This window comes from Acanthopagrus latus, chromosome 6 (assembly GCF_904848185.1).
Source record: "Acanthopagrus latus isolate v.2019 chromosome 6, fAcaLat1.1, whole genome shotgun sequence".
NCBI classification, from domain to species: domain Eukaryota; kingdom Metazoa; phylum Chordata; class Actinopteri; order Spariformes; family Sparidae; genus Acanthopagrus; species Acanthopagrus latus.
Genome location: NC_051044.1, coordinates 22,918,638 through 22,942,261, shown reverse-complemented (window position 1 = coordinate 22,942,261; position 23,624 = coordinate 22,918,638). Strand labels below are relative to the sequence as shown.

The 23,624-nt window shown below is 42.7% G+C and overlaps 1 long non-coding RNA gene across 1 annotated transcript; it reads left to right on the top strand.

The window, feature by feature from the left end:
- The first annotated feature begins 20,157 nt into the window (after window positions 1–20,157).
- Window positions 20,158–22,881, top strand: LOC119021401. The gene is made up of 3 exons (XR_005075553.1): window positions 20,158–20,283; window positions 22,241–22,279; window positions 22,388–22,881. It is a non-coding gene; the product is annotated as an uncharacterized LOC119021401 (long non-coding RNA).
- Window positions 22,882–23,624: the final 743 nt, after the last annotated feature.

The following is a 23,624-nucleotide window of genomic DNA, read 5'->3' as shown; positions in this document are numbered from 1 at the left end:
AGGCCCGCTTTTGAAAGGAGGCTGATGACGCATCGTATTGGACAGTTGTGTCTGTGGAAATTTGTCAGGGGAAGAATAACGCTCACACTTTCTTTTTTTTAAACATGTCAGGTTTTTTTTATTGTTATCAAAAAAGGCTTTCAGTACTATTCCTTGACAACAAGAAAAGTGTGCATGTGTATGTTTATTTTATGTCACCAGCTCATTTTGCGGAGCCCACAGAAACACACCTGCTCACCTAAGTTGAACGGATAGCAAGATGAATATCTCTACATGAGAATACAGGCACATGATAGTCTTCTCGAAAGAAATAGATTTGCAACCTGTTTCTTTAAGAGGAGTGAGTTTCAAGAGAACGTATGGGTTTGAGTTCACTTGCAATAAAAGCAAATATAGTTCCATTATAGTATCCTATTACTATGGTTACGGGGAGTAAGGTTGCTGAGGGGGCTGCAGCATCCCTTAAAAGACAGCATGATGAAAACCGTTGAGTGATTGTCCGCACGGTAAAAATACTTTCTTTGATCATAAAACCAGATGTTACCTAACAATTCTCTTTAAACAGTCAAGTCAAGCACTGCAGACTGGAGTCTCTGTTAACAGTGAGGGACAGGCAGATCTGTGTATAACCTTTGCAGAATTTTCAAGAAGGCTGAAATAATTAAGAATTTATGTTTGACAGAAAGTCACATTGTCACACAGTTGATAAAGTTCCTTCTTACTCAACAACTCCCAACATTGAGAGATTCTATAGGGCAGTCTGGGGACCTCTTCATCTCCTTGCTGTTGTTGCCGTGGCTACTTGGACCTATAGCATATGCTGGTGTGAAGTTTGTCGTCTGCTGTTTCGTAAAATGTTTCACAAATAGTTATCCGGGCCATTCAAATGAATGCGCGAATGTCGCAGATTATTTGCTGCAATATCCTGATAAACTGACCTCTCAGCACACTCAACTGTAACTGACTTCCACGGAGAATATTTATGAATTCAGCATTAAAGCAATTTAATGTTCTTATAATAATGCAGACTCTATGTGAGGTGCTAAAGTGCAATCATGGGATAGAAGCTTTAAAAAAGAAAAAATAGCCCTGCTTTTCTTTATCATCACTGCACCTGTCTGCTGGTGGTGGATATTGTGGTGAATGGATGTTTGTCAGGAGCAGGAGACAATACAATAAAGGAGCATGTGATGGGGTGAAGAGCACTGTGATTGGTGATCTCCTCCCATGAGCGTAAGACAGGCGGCATGTGGTTGACTTGATTTGGCGATGTGAACAAAATGGATGGAGCCCATTGAATTTCATATCTGGGTTTTGATAGAAAGCAGAGCTTGAAGATGCAGGGAGGTGTAGCTCAACTCTTTAAATTGATTTCCTGGACCAAAAGGTGAGAGTAGAAAACTATGTAATGTAACTACACTAACCTATATTGTCATTAGTATGGACGAGTTCACGAATTAAAGATAATAGATAGATAGATAGATAGATAGATAGATAGATAGATAGATAGATAGATAGATAGATAGATAGATAGATAGATAGATAGATTCTTAGCAGACAGGTGAAAAGACAGAACTTGAGATAACAAAGTCAAATGAACACAACATGTGCTGCTGACTGTTGTGGTGCCAGTGCCACCAGCTGCCTGATGAAGCCCCCTGGCTGCCAACTGGCTGATGAAGGGCCGGTGAAACCACCACCAGCAATATGCATGATGAGTGGGAGCCATCGAGCTCGACAAGATTTCCAATCTGATGTAGGATGTGAGCACACTAACACCTCAGAATCCAGCTCAGCTCATGGGGAGGAATAATGTGACATGCATTATAGGTCAGCGTCACTATTGATGAGCAGGAGAAGAAGAAGATGTGGAGGCAAAATATTTCAATAATTTTGCCAAATCGTGAAACTGAACCTCAAAATGATGATCCTCTGTTGTGTTTATACAATCTGAATCTAAATCTAAAGCAAGGAACCTCTGTGTGTCGGTCGGCATGGCCTTTGCATATCTCAACAACCATTCGTCTGAGTGACTTCACACTTGCAAGCTACGGACCCACGATGGTGCGACCTCAGTTTATTCCTAAGTTTCTGTCTGGATTTATTTCTAATCTTTTTAATCAATGCTGTCACTTGATATATTATATATACAGCGAATATACTACTGATCCTCTGAGGCCGAGCAATCAGCCCATTCTGAACAGGCACAGTTCCAACATGTGATGATTTAAAGAAATGCAAAGACTGAGCATTCAGTAAAGGGAAAGGCAAAAAAAGACAAAATGATGTGATGACAGCGCTTGAGAAGGGGGTGCTACAAATCTAAATGGTGACAGTATAGATGGAGGGAGTCTTACAGCTATATCATGTTATTACCGATGCTGCCGTTACAGAACCTCCTAAAAGCAGGACGAGTGGACGCCTGCTGCCAAACGAGAGCCTCTGAAGCAGTTATAGATGGAGGTAAATGGTGGATGTTTGAAAACAGGCACAGAAGCAGCTGATTTGGCAAAAATAAATAGTTTTTGCTGATTGGTGATTGGCTCCTGTGTGGTTAAAAGAGAGAGAGCGGGCAGCTTCACGGTGGCATGATTGCACGATACAAACTGAGACGGAGTTTCTCCCTGTGGTTTAAAGAAAAAAGCAGACAAAAAAATACGGGAAAAAGACAAGAGGTGCAGCATAACTGATTACAAAATGAAGGAATGATTCAAGGATTTGAGTCGTCCTGATTGAACTTGTGCTAAACTCTATTAAATGATGCTATATTCCACTGCAATCTCCCATAGGCAACAAGCTCAGCTCTGAAAGATAATTCTCTTTATTATTTAATTCAACTTATTTCCTGAGATGGATTGATAATCTGATGAAGTAGCCCAAGAGCTAATCATGGATCATTTATGGCACATGAAATATCACCAGAAAGCACTTAAATTTAAGAACAGGATGCAAAGAGAGAGGGAAGTTTAAAAGAATCTTACAGGAGCATCAGCAAGGACAATTAAACCAGGAATCATCTCAGCACAATTTGCACCCATGATGGATCACTGCACTTCGAAGCTTTCACTTTCTTTTTTTTTTTTTTTTTTTTTTTTTATCTCCGTGATGAAACCTGGGGAGCAGGAGAGGTAAAGTTCCCATCGTGGAAAAGCCACACCAATATACGCTCGAGTCCAATTCGGCTTCTCAATATGACATCTGTGAAGGGGGAGATTAGAGCATGAATCACAAATACTTCCTGCCGCCGCCTGGGATAGCCCTGAGGAAAATGCATGTGACCCAAGCATGAGGAATTCTCAGGAGCTGTCAGCCGAGATCAAACTCATTTGCAGACCACAAGCTCTGGCGTGCACACACACGGCTAGCGTGGACACAATGTCTGAGATTGGATTGTTGCTCCCTCTTCCCCCTCTTCTCGTCTGCAGTTCAGTTCAGACATAGAAAGCATGGAGGTAAAAGCAATGACATTCTCATATTTGAAAAAAAAACACTAAAAAAACTTACACACATGGGTGCACAGATTAGATACTAAAAAGTATGAAAGCTAAATGTGAGAATCATAAATCCTATGCCAATTATACAAATGCATGTACATTTTTAATGTGCACATGTGCTGGATGTTGAAAGAAATGATACCATATGATATAAAAACTATTATTTTTTTGTTTGTTTATATGTTTTGTACTTCTTTGCTGCTGTGGCCTCATTAAGAGAGAGATTCACGGCGTAGTGCAGCACATGGACTGGGGATATATATATTCCCATTTGTTAGGATGGACTCCCTGTTTATTCAAGCTTCACCTCCTCTACACTATTATCTGCAACCCTATTGACCTAATGACCACGCACCGCACACACACACACACACACACACACACACACACACACACACACAAACACACTCCTTTACTCCTCAAGGACAAACAAATAAATTCACCGGACTGTGTACATTTACATACAGTATATCTCTGCGTTTGTGTGTTCATGCCTTATAGCTCCGCTTGGTCTCTGTGGCTGTGTTTGCATGGCACTGGCACGCCGCCGCAGGGAGGCCTTAGCTTTCTAACCTCTTTACTTTTTAATATTCTCTCATCTCGACCGGGCTAAATCATGTCCTGCATCCACCTATTCTAAGCGCACACAGCAGGCTACAAGGCAGAGTCTGCCCGGAGAGGATACACGGCACACGGCCATGATGGACGGTGTCATAAAGTTGTGACTGAGGCTGTTCCTCTCTGTAACTAGGCCCGGAGTGGAGGAGGGCGAGGAGAAAATGTATGTGGCTCGTGAAACTCAGATGGCCACACACTGAGAGAGAGACGGGGAGCGAGCGAGCGAGCGGCGGCGGCAGAGTGGAGCCGGTATGGAGCCCGCGGGTTCGGTGATAATCTCGACACACACCGAGCCCAGAGCGCCGAGCTGGCGGCCATCGGTTTGCGCTGCCGCTGCGCCTGTCACGTTTCTGCCACCTCCCAGCAGAAATAACCAGCGCTGGCAGAGCTGGTGGCCGGATGCAAGGAGGTGCCAGTGGCTATAACAGCAGATATATCGCTTATGAGATCAGATGTCTGCAGGGCTAGAGGAGCCATGAGAGACTGTGAATGAGAGGGGGGATGGAGGGGGGAAAGGGGGGAGTGTTAGAGAGAGAGTGAGAGAGAGAGAGAGAGAGAGAGAGAGAGAGAGAGAGATACAGCATTCACATCAGGAGGAAATTGCTTTGCTGCCACCAGCCCTTCGGTGGTAAACACAGCGAGTTAGTGTGTGTGGCAGAGAGTGGGTATAATTGTCTTGACATGGACATTGTTTCGATGGACAGAGGGAGTGAGGAGTGAGAAAGGAAGAAAGTAGAGGGGGGAGTGAGGGGTGGCTGTGAAGTATGGATTCAGGAAATTGGCATGGCGTTCACACAGTGCCTGGGTAAAAGTGGCTCAACGGCAAGGGGAGAAAATTGTTTATGAAGCTTTCCATCCCCGAATCTAAACTGAACAGCGAGGGGTGGGAGGGGAAGGGAAGGAGCGGATGGGAGAGAAAGAGAGAAAATTGGATGGGAAAGTGTCTTGGGGAGAAGGAGTTGAATAAGAAAGCAGCGAGTGGAATATATGGATTAGAAATCAGATATAGCCCCAGAATGGACTGCGAATCTACTGCAGCCTATAAGCTAAAAAAACCGCACCGGGCGCAGGACTATTTCCTCCCTTTTCTCTCTTCAGAACCTATGGTTATGCACATAACATTATACACTCTCATAATAATTACTACTATAATTCACAAGCTCAACCATTCAGGCTGAATTTATGGCACCATCATTTACGGTTACATAAAATGACATTGTATAAAAATGCAATTGTGCAGTATAGGGGGCCATTTTGCAACGTGAGTCCCATTACCTCGGTGACAAACATAATGCGTCTGTGTGGCAGCGAGCCGGGCTGATAAACTGGAGCTAAAGTAGATGATATCATATTCGGGCAGAAAAAGAAGAGAAATACTCCATGCTGATGAGCGCGCGCTGATAATGTGTATCGTTATATATTTATATGATAGGGTATGGACTGTATGCATTACACACATATACAGTTATTCAAACCGCTAACTGCAGGACTCCCTACTGGACAAATCCTCAAACCTGTCTGTGAGATAGAATCTTAAGACGTTTACTGTTTAGTAGAAGTGGCTTGGGTACGTTTATACACTAAGAAAGCAATTAAAGCAGGTAATAAAGATATGATAACTCACATCATTGCATTTAAATGTAGACATGTATGACTAAACCGCTGCTGTGTGTTTTCTTGAGCTTGAACAGGACGTGCATTGAATGCAGTTTAACCATTTTTTCTACAATGTCACAGCAACTTATTTTGAAGACATTTGTGTATGATTACTTAGCTCTAAGGCCAAGTGGGCATAATAATCAACTCATTGTTTAAGCACTGTTGTGATTTTAATGGCAATATTTGCAAGCAAAACCTACTCAACAAGGCAGTGCAGCCTGTTTAAAAAGACACCTGAAAACATGACGTAGAGGACAAAGAGAGAAAACACAAATGCTGACCAAAATACAGCTTCTTGGCGACTAAAACTATGAGGGATAAAAATTGTCTAAATATGATTAAAACTAATACGCAATTTATAAAGACTAACACTTAATCCAAAATAACTGCCAAAATATATTCTATTCAATTTCCCAGTAAATCGCTCATCTAAATGGAATGCAGCCAACGTCATGTGTAATAATTTCTACCTGTGCTTTTCCTGCTTTAACAAGTCAAATTTTCTGCTGTGAAAACCAGTTTACCAAAGAAGACAATAACCCAATAATCCGACGTTACTTACGTCTTTTGTTTTGACTGAGAGGACCACTGGTGGCTGAAATTACATTTTCATTAGTGGGTGAATAATATAAATCTGAGTTTTCCAAAAAGTTCCCAATGAGTTAGGACTTTAGCCTGGACTTTTGAGGTCAAAGGTCCCCATTACACTGAGGCTGATTTGTTAATTTCCTGGAGTCCACGCGCGCAGCCACAGCAGTGATGGATTTGATCTGAAACAGCTGTGTCACCCCTCATCAATCAACACTTCATAGCGAACATACCCTGGCATACTGCTGCATGCGTACTTGTGCAAGCATCCACTCTTTTGTTTTTTTTCTCCCCTTCCCTTCACTCTCTCATCCACCCAGACAGTAAAAACACAAACAGCCAGTGCCAACTTGGTCTGTCTTGGAGGGATCTGGCTAACCAGCCTTGCAGTGAGTGTGCCGGGTTCCCCTTTAGCTGTGGCACTGGGCCGTGGGGGCTGTGGGGAGATAATCCCGGGCTCCGCTGAGTGCAGCAGGCATCAGACACATAGGGAGGAGTGGATTACCCCGACTGGTAGAGATAGCAACAAGCTTCGGGGGTGGGGGTGGGGGGGTGCTGGGGTGGGGACTCTGGCCCAGATAAGAGCACAGGAGAAGGAGCAGGGCTACAGGAGGGGATAAGACAGGGGAGAGGGAGGAGTCTAGTATTGAGGTAGTAAGCAGAAAGTGGGAGATGAGGATCTGGTGAACAGAGTCTGTGGAGGAAGAATGGATTTAGCAAGACTTAAGGAGAGGAAAGGGCATTTTTCTGTCTGTTTATATTATTTTTTTTACTTTCTGATGCTGAATATATATCAGTTGCTCAGCTGCTTTGAATTGCAGGCTTAAATTTACACAAAGGTACTGCAAAGGGATCAAAACTTCTGCACAGTGTTTTAAACAGCAGTCTCTTGCTCCCGTGCTCTCATACTCTCCTGGTACCTATGCTAACCCTAGCACAAAATTAACTGCCCTGTAATAAGTCATAAGAATTAGAGTAATGCCAAAGTGTAGACCACACGGGTGTTTTTGGAAACAAGTTTTAAAAAAAAGAAACAAAATGATATCCCCATCCAGACGAGCATTTTAGCACCAATTTCGCCTGATAAAGCGCACGTGGCTGCTCACACACTCTGTGCGGTCGCAATCAGGAGGCGGATTGTTTCCTCTGATCGGTTGCTTGGTTACAGAAAACACAGAATCTTCATAGATAATAGTTTGTCAGCAAAAACTTTATAAACCGCTGTTTTTGTCTCTCTTTTCCATCACTGTATTTTAATGTCCGTCTTTCTTTCTAAATACAACGTTGAACAATGGCAAATCTATTCCCTCGCTGTTCAAACTGAAATGAGTTTCCATTTATTTCCACCCTGGAAGGAGTTTTTTTCCAAGAGGTCTGTTTTTGGCAACTTAAAATCTAGAGCTGTTTGCCCAAAAGGCCAAAACACACAGAGAAGGCTTAGTTTTTAGAAAATACTTGTGACCATGTGGACAGGGCCTTAAAGCGAAAGCAATCACAGCAGTAATATTAGGGTGGGGGGGGCAATAATAATAACACCATTGCAGGCCATCAGCTCAATGGAATTGAAAGCCAACATGCACAGTTTTATTTTCGTAAATGTCTAACAGTTTACCTCTTCAGAGTGGGTCAATATTCTTTATATCATTCACAGCAATTCAAATATCGATCATCTCACTTATGTGGAAATTGCTACAATGTCACTCATTGATTCAGCTTTCATTGCTGATGTGAAAAACTGGCCTTTAAATGGCATCTCGATTTGGCAGGTAATGACATTATCCAGACACTTTTGTACCATGTCTACTATTTCCCTATATTCATATTTAATCAGTCCTCTCCAGCCCAGTAGTCCTGTGAAAAGCACCATGAGCTCTTCTAGCTACATTTTTTTTTTAGTGTCTCTTGAACTCCACCGATCCCAGACAAGCAGCATTTATAGTCTATTCATAAAGCTATGAGTCAATGTCTAGTTATCGCTAATGCTACCTTCAGGCATTCAGAAGACTGAACCATAAATGTTGTAATTTGAAAAAAAAAAAAAAAAAAAGATCAGTACTGTACTTCAGCTGAGACTACGAGATCTGGTTTTTCTATGATTTTACAGCACGCTGACCACAATTTACAAGGTTGTTGACAAAAAGCCCACTAAGTGATCATCTGGTTTTAATTCCAAATGATGTCGGGCTACAATGGGCAGTAAGGAGTTAACCTAAAACCTTCTCCCTACTTTATACATCATTGATCTTTTCACACTAATTAAAGCATAGCCAAGACTATTTAACCAAGCTAACGAGAACAGGCAAATTCAGCCTTCCTAGCACTGGGAGACCATGGCAATGAAATACTCTCAACCTGAGACACACAGAGCGAGTGTATGTGTGTGTGTGTGTGTGTGTGTGTGTGTGTGTGAGAGAGAGAGAGAGAAAGAGAGAGAGAGAGAGAGAGAGAGAGAGAGAGAGAGAACTGAAAATAATTAACTACAATTCAAACCCAGCAATTAAAAAGGCAAAAGGACAAGCCAGTTAACAAAAAAACTGGTAATGAAGAGATTTATTTATTTATTTATTTATTTATTTATTCATTTCTGCTGTGGAAATGCTAATTTAAAGGAATAGTTTCACATTTTGGGAAATTCTCACTCATTTGCCTTTATGACCCCAGCGAAATGAGAAGACCAACAATATCACTCATAGCATAGCTTAGCTGGAAGTCATGTCGTCACCATGAGGTTTCCAGGTAACCGGCAGAGACTCTCGGAAATTGCTGTTGGTCACAATACAGTCAGTCACACAAGATCCCAATGTGTTGTTTCTACACTTTAAATGTTTTAGACCGATCAACAACAACAAAAAATATTTACTGTGTTAAAGCTGCTGTCAGTGATATATTTTATTTTTATTATTTCAAATTAGAATAAGCGTTAAATAGCTCTATAGACCTACTCCAACAGTTATTACTGTTAAAGTGTGTTTGGTCAGTAATGCATATCTTTCCATGCAGTAAAACAGAAAATACATTTTCTGGTATCCTGGCCCACTTTATCCAATCAGGAGGGAGGGGATTGCAAACTGCAAAACAGACAGGAAGTTAGCTAAAATGATAACGCTTACAGCAGATTGAATTTAATTAGTGAGCTCTAGAGGTGCTGTTTTTATGTTTTTATTTAGTCCTCATTGATTTGTATTGTACTTGAGGGCGGAAGTATGCTGGCTGTTTCTTGTCTTTACTCTTCCTCTCTTTAGGCCAAGCTAAATTAAGCTAAGATAAGCTACGCTAAGATAAGCTAATCATCTCTTGGTTGTAGACGTGCATTATGAGTGTGGTCTCAATCCGCTGAGCTAACGCTCAGCAAGAAAGTACAACTACTGTGACATTAAGCTATTCTGATAGGTTGGAGAAAAATTTGAACTCAGAATCTCAATATTTACATTATTATTGACTTAATAATACAAACTCAGAAATGTTTCCATAACTGAATAAACGAGCTGCTCTGAAAGGAAAGTTTAGGCATAAGAAAATGAAGTCAATGAAGATCTTTCTCTTCTGTGTTCTTGGCATGTCTAAGAAACATGACACTATTTTTGTCTCTTTCCAAGAAGCTATTTGTAACAAACCTTAACATGTCTTCCTGCTGGGAGTTTCTCCACATCAAATGCATGTGTCTTTAATCCTGTACAAACAGTATTACTGCAAATCTGGGGCTTCATACTATATTTATTATGGATCTATAGGCAGCTGGGTAGGGTTAGAGTAGAGCCTATACATGCTCTCATCCATTACCTTCCTCTGTTCAGCAATTCTTAGATCAATTAGAAAAAAAAGTGAAAGCAGAGGGAAAGCAGGGGCCGAGTTACAGAAATAAAACGCAACCAGCAGCTCATCTGGTGATGCTCACTGAGGGGCATCTGCTAGCTGGGGTAAAATCCCCATACTATGAGGAGTCACGATCAATAATGCATCTGCGTGGATGTGAGGGACGCAGCTCAAAGGCATTTGCTTATCTCAGATGCCAGTTACCGCTTTCATCCCGGGGACATGCCGCGATCGTGCAGGGGAGCGTGTGTGTGGGGAGGTCGAGAGAATGCAGTATTTACACACTTCCCATCATGTGTTATTTATTTCACACCTTGATGTTTTCATCTAGCCGCTGCCTCTGAGGAAATCAGCACTCATAAAGCAAGAATCAACACAGGACTGTTAAGTCACTTACGCAACTGTCTCGCTGCGTATTTTTTCACCTGTTGTGAATCTAACTGCATCGAGCGTTTTGCTCAAGCAAGTCTTCAACTTAGTCCAAAGAAGTGAAATAAGAAAAATAAAATTGAAAATGAGATTGTTTTGAACAACAACGGGTGAGCGGTATCCACACTCTGAAGACTTTCCATGGCAGTGTTAGGTCACTTCTTCCACTCATTTCCTGGGCCATATTTCTTCTAGAAATGTTGTTATCAGTCCCTCAAGTTATTATAACATACTGAGTAACCATATTGCTCACATGTGGATCTGCACTGACACAGTTAGACACTGCTGTGCAACAGAGCCCTGCAGGGGAAGCAAATGAGTGGTCAGACAATCTGACAGGTTGTGAACAAATCCACAGCTCTGCCTTATTAACAAGAGCCAAATTATTTTGCAAGCAAGGCCAACACACCAAAAATGTCTGATATAATTGTCCATAACGTTAGGTACACGTACAGCTAAACAGTTGAGAAATATTACTTTTAACATTTAAAGGTATACCATGCAGGATGTGTCAGTCCTGTTTGTAAACGTTTAAACTTGGCTCCTCCTCCCAAGCTCAATGCCATCAGAAGCCACTCCCACTATCCCTGACCACTTGCAGTGCTGAATTTTGCAGTTTAAAAACAGTCGAACAAAGTTACAAAACTGCAACTTGTACGTAGTCTCAGACAAACCGACCAACCAACTCAGCCCTACAGACCACAAGTTTGTTTCTCAAAAAGCAGAGTTATTTTGATTAGTTGACAGTAGAAGTTAGTACGTACACTGTAAGCTACTATTGTCTGATTATTATATATTGTTATGAAAAGGCAATCCTTTAGCAAGCTAAGTAAGCTAACTAAGCCAACCACTGGCTCCTACATGTCAATAAGACAACAGACCAACTCCACATTGCTTAGCATCCTATTCCTCTCCGTCAGTGCGAGCCAGCAGGTGAGAGCCAATCCCAGCTTCACTCTCGCTTTGGAATAAGCCCTGTCCCTTTACCGTTTACCGCCATCATGCTATATTTTTTATTGCTTCCTCTTGGATGTGTGCTTGCTCGGAAGTCCTTACCTCACCTGCCACTGGCTGGGACTAAACCACCACAGCCAATGAACTTTCCAACCAGAGCCAAATAAGATGAAAATATGTAAATACGGTTAGAGGGCAGGGTCTAAATACAGACACTGCCATGCGCTTCAGTTGGATCATAAGTAAAGATCGATACCACCGTGTGGATTGAGTCTAGACATTGTTTTTGGGGGGATAATCCAGCATAGAATAACAAAAATTTAAAAGCTTTCATAACATGACTAGTTTTGCCTTTTGTAAAGTGGAGAGGTTGCTATTAAGTGACTGAAATTGTATTGTCACGACACGGTTAGTGGGTGAGAAGCACAAACGATGGACAAAAGTAAGTTAAGCAAAAAAGTAAATCACATTTCTTCAAGGTTGTTGAGAGAGGTTCTTACCGTGTCCCTCCAGTGAAAGTAAGATAAGTGTGCCTCCCCAAACAATTTCTCCATGCTTGTTTGTGAATCACGGAGAGAAACAAATCACCTGGCCAGCCGCTGAGTGGAGCGGCAGGGGAGCGATCAAAGAACATATGCGGAAACTCTTTGGGCCACATTTTCAATAGAGTGAGAAAATTGCTACTGTGGCGATTGTGCCGCTGTACGAATTGCCAGCATCAGGGAGGAAAGGCCCGCCGGTAGCTGTACGTATGGAGACACTGAGGAAACAATGTCTAATCATTTGTAAGTGCAGATTGTTCAAGTGATGTAGAACACAAAAGCTGTGCGGCTGGGAATTCATCCGTCATTATGTTTCCATTTTTAATCCAGGCGAGGCCGGTGAGAAATAAATACAATAAATTACATGTTGGCTCGCAAACACAAGTTTAGTTTAACCACCCCTCGCAGTCTGAAAACCATAGTTACATCACATCATTTCTGCTGAGGTTTTCTGAAGTTCATTACACAGCATGTTCACGTTTTTAAGTGTTGTCGGGTAAGACACTAAAACCCAAGACCCAGAGCCTTCCAAGGCTGTTGTGTGGGTGATTGTAAGGCATTGTAAAGTGCTTTGTAAAGTACTTTGCACCGCTCTCAGGCACTATATAAGTGCAGTCCATTTACCATTTACTTGTGACCACCAATCACTGTAATCTAAATGGAACTCAAGGAAACTGTTAGACTGTTACACATTATTTGAATCGGCCAGGTCTGGATCGTGGCCAAAGGTGGCAGAGAGAGGCAGTAACAAACAACATCAGAGGTGGGATGTATGGATCCTTCTCTAGTCTTCATTCTGAAGAAGGATTGGCGGGTGCTCTGCTAACTGAGTGATTGATTGTCCAAATATCGAACAGCAATGTATCGACTTCCACTAATGGCTATATGGACAGTGGAGTGTTAGCCTGGACTTAGCCGATACCTTCATGAGTTGATGCCTACGAGCTGAGCAGAGCATGTGGCTGCTCAGGACTGTGCACCCACTGAGGGCAAAACAAGGATATTTTAATGCTGTTATGTGGCAGCACTTGGAGTTGGGTTTTTTGTTTTTTGTTTTTTGTTTGGTGCTTGTTTTAACCATGCAGCATTCCATTTCTTAAAATGACAAAAGACTTTTTGTGTGTCCTCGATTCAATTTTATTTTTAGAAATTAAGTCTTGCAAGCTGAATGGTTGAGCCACGGCATTCAGTGTTTGATGCAGGACGTACGGCATCACAATTGTTGCAGTACTGATTGATTGTATGTGCTTTTTGGATATCAAAAATGAAAAGCTCTGAACAGTCCACTAAGCAACTTCTATGCCTCTACTTCCAGCAGAAATTTAGGTTTCATTACATCAAAATTAATGTCTGCCATCACACAACTAAAGCAGGAAGAGTCATTGTTTCGCCTGGTGGTTATTCTCAGGTAACGGAGATCAGTAAGTAACAAAACTTGCCTACCTATTAATACAACCAGGTGTTGCATCTCATAGGATAAGTTTGTGGTTCTTTGGTTCAAATTGGGATTCTTGCATTTGTTTTCTCCTTTGGAAAGTAGCCGGGCTGCAACATACATGTCATTCAGTCATTTTTCCTTTTTGTGTTTTGTGTGCGAGCAGACACAAACGTATTCATACTGAAACACGATTCCTGTTGTTTTTCCCTTTGGTGTCTTTGTAACAAACCCTTTGCCCTAACATCATCTGTTTTCTCAAATATGTAGCTTTCAGCAACATATGTATTTTCTGAGTATGTAGACTCAGTCATTCAGAATCAATTAAGCTTTTAACCCAGATCATAGGGTAATGATACATTACATCAACAATCAATTATACACAACTCATTTGACTCAGATTGCCTGTGATTATTTTTACAATAAAGAGACAGACAAGAAGTAAGACAGAAAAGAAGAGGAAGCCCAGGCTCCTCTGGAGTGAGTAGAGAAATGAAAGGAGGCGAGAAATCAGAGGGGAGGAAGAAAGATGACAGGTATATTTCAATAAATCACTGTACCTGTAGGCCGTCACACACTGCTGTTCGGTGTTTACTTTGCTGATTCATTCAGACTCACAATTCATGTCAAAATGCATCATTTTTCTTGTGGACAATTTCAAAATGTTGGCCTCCAGATCCCAACATTGTCTCTCCACCCTTTGATAGGTTGCCTACTGTTTGTATTTCACGTGGCGCGTGCGGATAGCCAAACATCGCCACCGTTTAAAAAACCCTGCTGGATCAGCAATGTGGAATCTCTTTTGGGTAATGCTCCTATTGGACCAGTTCCCTACGGCTCTCCTCCTGCTTCTCCCCTCACCTCTCTCTGAACTGGCTAATCACATCTCTAAAAGCCGGGCCCGATGAGCCCAGCAGACAGCCTCTGGGGCCTTGCCCACAGCGGCAGAGGATACACACAGGCCCTCGTGTTGTGTGGTTGTGTGTTAAAGTGTTTGCTATGCATGCACTGGGTGTGTGTGCGAGCACGCGCGTGTGTGTGTTTGCATAGAGCTGGCCGTGGACAGGATGTGTGGCCGGGATGTCATATTTCGTTTGCCTTAGCCAATGGATAACCTTGCACGCTGCCACACACGCAGTCGCACAAGCGTTTACACACACAGACACATGCACATGAATTCATTGCGTCCCCCTGGCAATGTTTGGAGAATCAAAACCAAGGTCAAACAGAGTTCACTGCACACACATGCACCCGGCTGACTCAGACAAAAAAAAAAAACAAACTACACAGACGCACACATTTTCTTGACTATTATTTCCATATTTCTACTTTGTCTAAGAGTTTGTAGCCCCTGCAGTCAAATTTCCTAGATCCCATTCAGCCACTGAGAATAGAGTTTTCACTCTGTTAACTGTATTTGGTATTCAAAGAAATTCATGGGGTGGAGATTGCTGTTCAACTAATGCTCACAAGCAACATAAACAAAAAAGGATATAAAATATTCATGCAGCTAAAACAAGGATGGGAAGTACAGTGTAAGCACATCAGCTAACTTTATTTGCTTTCGGGCTTGCCTGTGCAGAAGTACAGCTTGATTAGTTGTCTCTATACGCCTAATTGTGCGGATTAAGTTGTGTTCTGTGTAAGCGAAGTTTCTGGCGTATTGAAAAATGCTGTACAGAGGCGAGGACACAATTTGTATCACAGGCTGAGGAAAATGCAAAGTTAGCAGAGTTGGAAACAAAAAGAGGCTTAAAATGCTTGAAGAAATAAGAGAAGAGAGAGAGAGAGAGGGGAAAAGAAAAAAAGAAAAGAAAGAGCGGCAGAGAAACAGACCGAGCGAAAGGAGGGGGAATGTGAGAGCGCATTGATCAGCCGTGGATTCGAGAAACAAGCCCGGCTCGCTGGCTCAGTGCGACGCGGGCCCGGGCCCAAATCAGTCAGACAACACCTTTGAAATTCTCAATAGCTTCCTTGTGAATCAGCCATCGCCCCCTTTCACGGCTGCCTGGAGCAGATAACAGGCTCAACTCTGTTAACAATCTCACCTAATAGACTTCTCCCCTGTCAATCACATTTCAAAATACCAATACAGCCCAGGAGCTCACGCAGTCACTCGCACATGCAGGGCCCACGCCAGCGTACGCGAGCGACACACATGCATGCACACGCTAGCACATTCATTTCTCACTTTCCGCCATTTTGGTCCGCCTTTCGCTTTTGGGTCAGCTGCCTTCGGAGCACACTTCACCTGCGCTTGCAGTTGGGCTGTCAAAGTGCATGTACAAGTCCATTTCGTGAAGTTCAGAACTTTTTTGCCCCTTGAACGCACCAGCTGAACCGCAGGGCATGAAGACGGTTTTAAACCTGCATGTCCAAATGTCTTGACAGAGCTACAACTTATTTTACCACCACGTTTTATTTGTGCTTTTTTCACAGTTAGGTTTAGTCAAACTGTGGTCCTTTGTAAGTTTTTATCTAATTTTAGTCTGCAAGCACTGTATATATTTTAATGCAGTTTCCCTGTGTATGTTTTTGAAGCATTCTGACGCTATAAATATATAATATCTCTATAATTATCTCAATCTCACAGTTACCATGGCTACAGGTCACATATCGACTTCATTGATCATTGCCCCCAACTGCAACACAAAAGACCGGTGAGTGTTAATGCTACATCCATGCACAGCACTGCTGTGCTGGGTGCATCTGATATCGTCACGGCGGTGTCGTTCCAAGAAAATCATAATAATATGTGATGCAGTGATGCAGTCTCCATTTTTTGCTGGCTTTTTTTTCAGAGCTAAAATATTACAGAATCATGACTGGTCAGTTGCAATAATGGTCCTGGAGCAACATTAATTATGATGTTCCAGGAACCACTCATGCACGCTGCAGTGAGCCTGTCTGCGTGTTTCCTTTTTTTCTTCCAGTTGATTTGTTGCAACTGTAAATGTAAATCTCAGTAGATTATAGGTGTGTGATGGTGCACAGACAGAGTTCACTTCTTATCCCAGTTAAGGAGTCACAGTTCAGTGCTAGATGTTGAAAGGAAATTGTAATAAAAAAGCAGAAGGATATGTTTATGAGTTAGTAGTAATCATGGAGCAACACTATCATGCTGTGTTATCTAGAACTCACTCTCTGTTGTTGTTCTGGCTGACCAGGATCCTGAATTTTTCCGAAAACTGATTTAAAGAACCCAGGCGACTCTCCTGCATTTCACTTGCGCTCGCCATAGACTGACTTGCACCCCGATCAACCTGTTGTGCAAACTTTCAGCACATGTTCCTGATGTTCCTTTTTATTTCTTATTGTTAGTTGCTGCTAGCTCCGGTCATACTGACAGAGTGGATGTTTCTATGTGACTTGAGGCTGCAAACTGAATTGCCCTGCAGGGATAAATAAAGTTGTTGGTTGATTGATTGATTGATTGATTAATTGATTGATTGATTGATTGATTGATGGCATGTGGCTACAAGTTTTAGCAGATGGACCTCTGTCTTATGAACTTTCAGCATTATGTGCATCAAAACGGTCTTTGTATTGATGGTTTTTGAAATAGGTCAACAAGCTGAAATGAGGTATCATGGCGAAGGATACAGTTCTGCTCAGAGCAAAACTAAAGTGTGTGAATCCAGATTCTAGCAAGTTACTGAATAAAACTTTTCACTGAACAGTAATTAGTTTTAGTTTGTCTATTCATCCATCAGTTACATTTTTATTTGTTGAAGAAAAATGTGACACATTTCATCATTGGTCTTGTTTCCAGTGGTTAGGTTTTCTTCGTATTTAGTCTTGACTTCGATGTGGAAAGTACTGTAGGTTGCTGAACATTTTTTTGTCATTGGTTTTGCTAAGGCAGGGAACAATGGTGTGCATGTACACAGTATGACACTACAGTACAGCAAATCACATTCACCGTCAAGCGTTGAGGCATTAAAAATACACAAATTCTTATCCTACGCAGTTCTTAAAAAAACAAAATGGAATACATATAATATGCATGCTTTTTTTTTTTTTAAACTTTAGTTATTCAGGGGAAGGTTCACAGAGAATGCTCTCTTTTTTCAAATCTCCAAATAAAAGGTGTTGAGGTGTTTTAATGTTAATCTCAGCCACTACTTCATATTACACAACATGTTCAGATCCTCCTCGGTTTGGTAGAACACTCGGGACACAATAGGATACTATGAAAAGCAAGGGCAGTGTAGCAAAATGATATGGCATGATATGATACAATGTGATAGACCATGGTGCAATATGATACAGTACAATGTGTGATACAATATGAAACAATCCGATTACTGGTCCGTAGGACCTACATACACAAGCAAACTGCAATCTAATTTCCTTTGATTAAATGTATGCCTCCCACAGTGGAAAGCAGGGCATGCCATTGTTTCTGTGTGTGTGTGTGTGTGTGTGTGTGTGTGTGTGTGTGTGTGTGTGTGTGTGTGTGTGTGTGTGTAGGTTACTTACAGCTCTTGGGGTTTCAAATGGTGTATAGCCCCCACAGGGACACCCTCCCACTTTCTATCAGCTGGCAGATTTCTACAGTATCCATACTGCTACAACAGACGGTCTCCTTACCTCAAACTGTGCCAGATCCACACATGCTGTGCCTCCCTCTGCCCTGCCAAACTGCAGAGACCCCGGTGTCCCAGGTGTGCATCAAGTGGAATCTAGATTAGGGGGAACCTTTGGGGGTACCTCAGTACCTCCAAATTCCCCCTCCTGACACATATCCTGCATTTTATTTGCATAATAGTCACAGGTACCTCAAGCCAAGTTTTTCTGCCTGGTGGGTAAGAGGGCACCGTGGTCTTTAATAAGCCTGAGTGTAAATGCCACCACCTCTGCAGCACTCTGGTGAACAAAGTATGAGAAAATCAAAGCAGCGTCCCGGTTGTAACATCCTCCTCAAGCTTTTTAAGAGTATGAACAGATGACTGGCCACTGGAATATTGCTTGTTGCAATTGCCTGTCTCTGTTCCATGAACATAACATGAAAAACTCAGAAATTGCTCGCTTTCCCTCGCTCCCTTCGTGCAAAACACAGGAGGCCATCATATTGATTGTGGGGCTGTTTTTTAGTACTCAGTGAAGCTTGAATGGAGGAATTTAAAAATGTATCTTTCTGCTTTTGAAAGCATTCTTATGGGAAAAACTCGACTTCACTTTGATATCTCACAACATAAAACTTCTTTCAAACCTGCTCACTTGCTCACAGAAAGGTTGGGCCTTTTGTATGACGGAATGCAGTAGCATGCTGACTTTACCCTTGAAACATGGACATGAACAATTAAGAACATCATTTATTTCTAGCTTATCTCTGTCCAACCTGGAGGATAGTGCAATGGCAGGAGCAATGTTAGGGTCTCAACATCCTGCCTCATGCATTTCCCAGCATTTCACACATCAATTGTGTGACTATAATGACTCTAACAGCATGAGTCATGCACAGAGGTTAAATGCCAGGAAACTCCCCGACACTCAGCAGAAGTGATGAAGCCTCGGCTGTAAGTGTGCTGATTCCTTTTTCTGCAGTCTTACCACCAGGATGACTGATATGAACCTCAGCAGGTGTCAGCTGTGTTTGCCAAATATCTGATGCACATTCATGATAAAACACGGCGTCCTGCGAGGCGCATCAGCTGCACCGAACTCGACAGAATCAATGCAGATAATTCGCTCTCCTGCAGCACACATGCACAGCGAAGCACTTTCAAACAAGTTTCCACACACATATGCACCGATCAGTCCCCTCCAAAATTACCACACACACGCACGCACACACACACACACACACACACACACACACACACACACACACACACACACACACACACACACACACTCTCTCTCTCTCTCCCTTTTCTGGCAGTTTTGCGTCAGTGCTAAGACCACAGGGACGGTTGACATTTCACTCTGGCTCCGTTTCCATTCCCTGTGATCACAGCCATGCTGCCTCGCCTCCCTTAAAGGTCACCGTTGTTGTTTGTCAAAATCCCAACAAAAACACACCATGCAATGCTCTGTGTGTGTCTGTGTGTGTGTGAGAGAGAGACACACACACACACAGGAAAAAAAAAAGATATAAAGTTTGTGTGTTTAACTTATAGGATCTTAAAACAAGGGGTTGTCAGTCAAATCAAACTGAACCTCGCGCTCTGTGTGTGTGTGTGTGTGTGTGTGTGTGTGTGTCCGTGTGTGTGTATGTGTTAGCAGGATGTGTACCACCTTGTTTGCTCAGTTACATACCAACTTTCATGTTTCTGGCTGTTTAAATCCATTGAAATCGTGAAATCTCCAACACAAATCTATCATTTGGGGGAAACAGTCAGGTTTCAGAGCCCGGAAAGAGCCCGACCCGTCACTCTGCCCTTGCCGTCTCCTCATTCCACTCCCTCTCGCAGCCGTCATCTCCTGGACTCTTTTGTTTCATGCAGCCGGAGAGCCTTCAACTGTCCACGTATGATACCGGAGTCGTTCAGAACAAAGTCGCTGACCATAGCTCTTAATTAAGGGACGTTTTTTTTAAAGGTGACCTGATGAGGCATTGTTCCAGCTGGTCCTCATTAGATAAAAGTGCACCTAACGAGCTTTTCATGTGAGAGTGAGGTTACAGTGCCTCACTGTACAGGCTGCGCTGCCGGTGGGGTTTCAGTTGAAGTGCAGCCTCTACAGTGTGGCACAACGGTTTCCCATGGCAGAGGCAGCGTATGTGGTGTCAGAGTACATGTAGATGGTGAGTATACAGTTTTTATGCGCTCGTCTAACTTTCTCGGCATGTTGTATCAGCAATCTGGAGTATATATATGCATTTTGCCTGCATCAGAGGCAATTTTTCTGTCTATGTTTTTGATTATTTTTACATTTTGGTCTAGAACAGCAGCTAAAGTAAGACGTTATTTAAACACACTGATTCTAGTATATAGCTTTGCTCTGAGTAATGCAAGACATTAAAGTAGAATCAATGACATTTTGCCCCACTCTGGCCCTATTACAGTTACCTTATTGATATTGTCTAAATGGGTGGAGAGTCTTGGTGTCAGTTTTGAGGCGTCAGTAGCATTTGGAATTGACACTGTGTAGATTACTAAACATGTTGGAGAGGACCTTTAGGATTTAAGAGCTGTCGATGCCCCGGTGTTAACTAACTGAGTAAATTCAAAACAGGAAACGTTTAGAAAGTGCATTCATTGCATTGATAAACTTTGGGTTTCAAGCATTTCAGTTATAACGTCCAGACACTTTAAACTAGCCAAATGACTCAAAAATGAATTTCTCCAACACTATGAACAGCCAGCATTATTGTTAAAAAGCTCTTAATGGCAACAGGCGCCTATTTGTGAGAGATGTAAAACGTCTTTCTTTGAGCATTACAGCAAACTCTCTTAGCCCAGAATACTTCTAACCTCCAAGAATGATATCCTTTGGGAAAAGAGCCCATGTCCAATCTGCAGCCAATTTGCACATCTTCTCATTACATTGCGTCATGAATATTCTGGCATGGCATTTACAGTTGGCTCAAGCACGTGGACCCCATGCATGCCGTTATGTGGACCAAAAACAATGTAAAGTAAAAACACGGTTTCTTTAAGATAAATGATACAAGTTGAGTGATTGAATTGATATTTTTCAGTGCAGGGGTAATTTGGTTTGCATTTCTAATGGACCTCTGTCTTTTTGCATGTGTTTCCTCTGTGTGCACAGTTGTAGTAGCCTTAGGCGGTTAAGATCTGGGGTAACATTGTAGTAATTTTTTTCCTGCACACTTTCTCTACAGACCTGGGGGGAAATGGGGAATGCAAGTCTAATATTACTTTATATTCCTTTATTTAATATTCTACTTCTACTCATCAGACACACAGGGCAATGTTGCAGTGTATTTGATTTAAGGTGATTCGGGATGTTGTTGGAATTATGATATTGTTCGTGCGGGCAATGTAATTGTCGTAACTGCCGTGAAGAAGTCACATTTTCTTCTCCAACCCTGTGATTTAAACCCAAGGATGATTGCTCGTGGTTGTTTTCTTACAGAGAGAGAGAGAGAGAGAGAGAGAGAGAGAGAGAGAGAGAGAGAGAGAGACAACTCGGCCCAAATTGCCTTGAAAAAAAAAAATGAGGAAGGAAAAAAAAAAACAATTCAGATGAGTGATTGACACAGAGCTCAATTCATCACAATGAGAGATGGTAGAAGGTATCTGACAACCAAAAACACTGTTGGAAGGTAACAATGCACACACGGCGCTCGCACGCAGACACTGACATACTCGAGCGCACGGCGACACACACGCGCAAACACACACAAACATGAAAGTAGTTCAATAGCTATTACAGTGTTGCTTTGTGGAAATTTGGTATCAAATGATTGGTGGGATCTGCTGCGAGCGAAAAAAGCAGTTGCAGCTGTTGTGTTTGCGTGTGTGTGTGTCTGTGTGTGTGTGTGTGTGTGTGTGTGTGAGCTCGCCTGCAGCTGCAATCTTGTGTGTCTCTTTGAATGTGCAAGTGCCACCCCACCATCTCTCCTCCCCCTCTGTCGCTCACGTCCATAGCCATTAGTGAGGCGGCCGTTGAGGCTGCCTTGTTTTGACAGATGCTCACTCTGTCCAAATGCATCTCAGAGGACGTTATGGCGCTTGTCACACTCCCCCTCCCTCCCTCTCTCTCTATTTCCTCCCTTCTATTCTTTACGCTCACAGTTCCAAGTCTTCCCTGGTCCATGCATGGCTTCAAAGAAGGTAAATACTTTTGGTGCCTTACTGAATACTATTCACCACATCACTTTTCTTATGCCTTGTCATCAAACTTCATGATATGATATCCCCTCCTGTTACATGTCCATAAAGCACATGTCAACGTTACCATGTGGACGCATCGAACCGCGGCCAGCGCCTCCAGGCCTAGATGTGATTGAACCGTGCAGCTGGTCAGCCTTTCATTGTTTCTTCCCACTGAGTACCTCAGGGGCGGGGTTTTGAAGACGAAGGGAGAGGGTGGATGCGATGCCAGGAAGAGAAAGTCTGCAGCGGCGTTGCCACAAGGATAACCTACCTGGACACAATGAGGCCACTGCTAATGTGGACATCTCGCTGGCTTACAGGACGGGACACATGACTTGGGATGCAATGTGAAATACTGTACACGCCTGATGAGATTCACTAATTAATTCAGTGGGATGATGGGTACGTTTGATTAAAAGATTGCCTTTTGAACCTACTGTAACACGGGGCGGTAGATTGCTGTCTCTGGCCGTTCACCCTGATTAGAGTGATTTCAGCTGATGTTAACGATAAGCGTTGAAAAGTGGAGTTTCATAGTTAACATTTTTTATTAAAATTTATTTTTCTGCCTAAAGGTTTTTTTTTGCTCTAAAAAAACAGAAAATCATTCATGATAGAAAACGACACTCATTTACACTCCAAAAAGATCGTTCCTGAATGAGATTTCCACACATCTGCACGACCTCCCCGGAGTCGTATCCAGCTTGTGGTTCATGCAATCATACAAAAGCACAAATATCCAAGTCGAGCATCCCCATGGCTTATAGATTCATGCTTATGACCCTCTCCATCATTCAGCACTCTCTCCCACTAAATCATGCATGCAAGTCTCAAAACATGCCAGTTGCCCCGCACACATACATCAATTTATGTGTTTGCCCTGGAGGGAGTTGAATCTGTTTTGAGAGAAGTTTGTTAGAAGTCAGACCCGACCGGCACCCTCTCCGGTCCTCACAGCTCCTCTGCATGCTGCGAGCCAGGTGAAGGTGACCTTGCCCTGAGGATTGAGAACCTCGGAGCTGCCCCCTCCACACCTCTCCTCCCTGCCGCCCCTCCGGTGCAGCCTTGCTTAGGTGACTTAAGAGAGGGAAGAGGATGCCTGTGACTTTTCTCTCTGAGTGCCTCTCGGAGTGTGTGTATCCGTGTGTGAGTGTGAGTAAGAGTTGGCCGGGCTTCAGGAGGGCTGAATCACACCGTCTGGGCTCTCCGCTGGATGGACAGGGCTTGGCTTAGGGTTGAGAGGGTCCTTTACGCCTCAACACACACTCTCCCAGGTCTGTACACTCTCCTCGATCCCACTCAC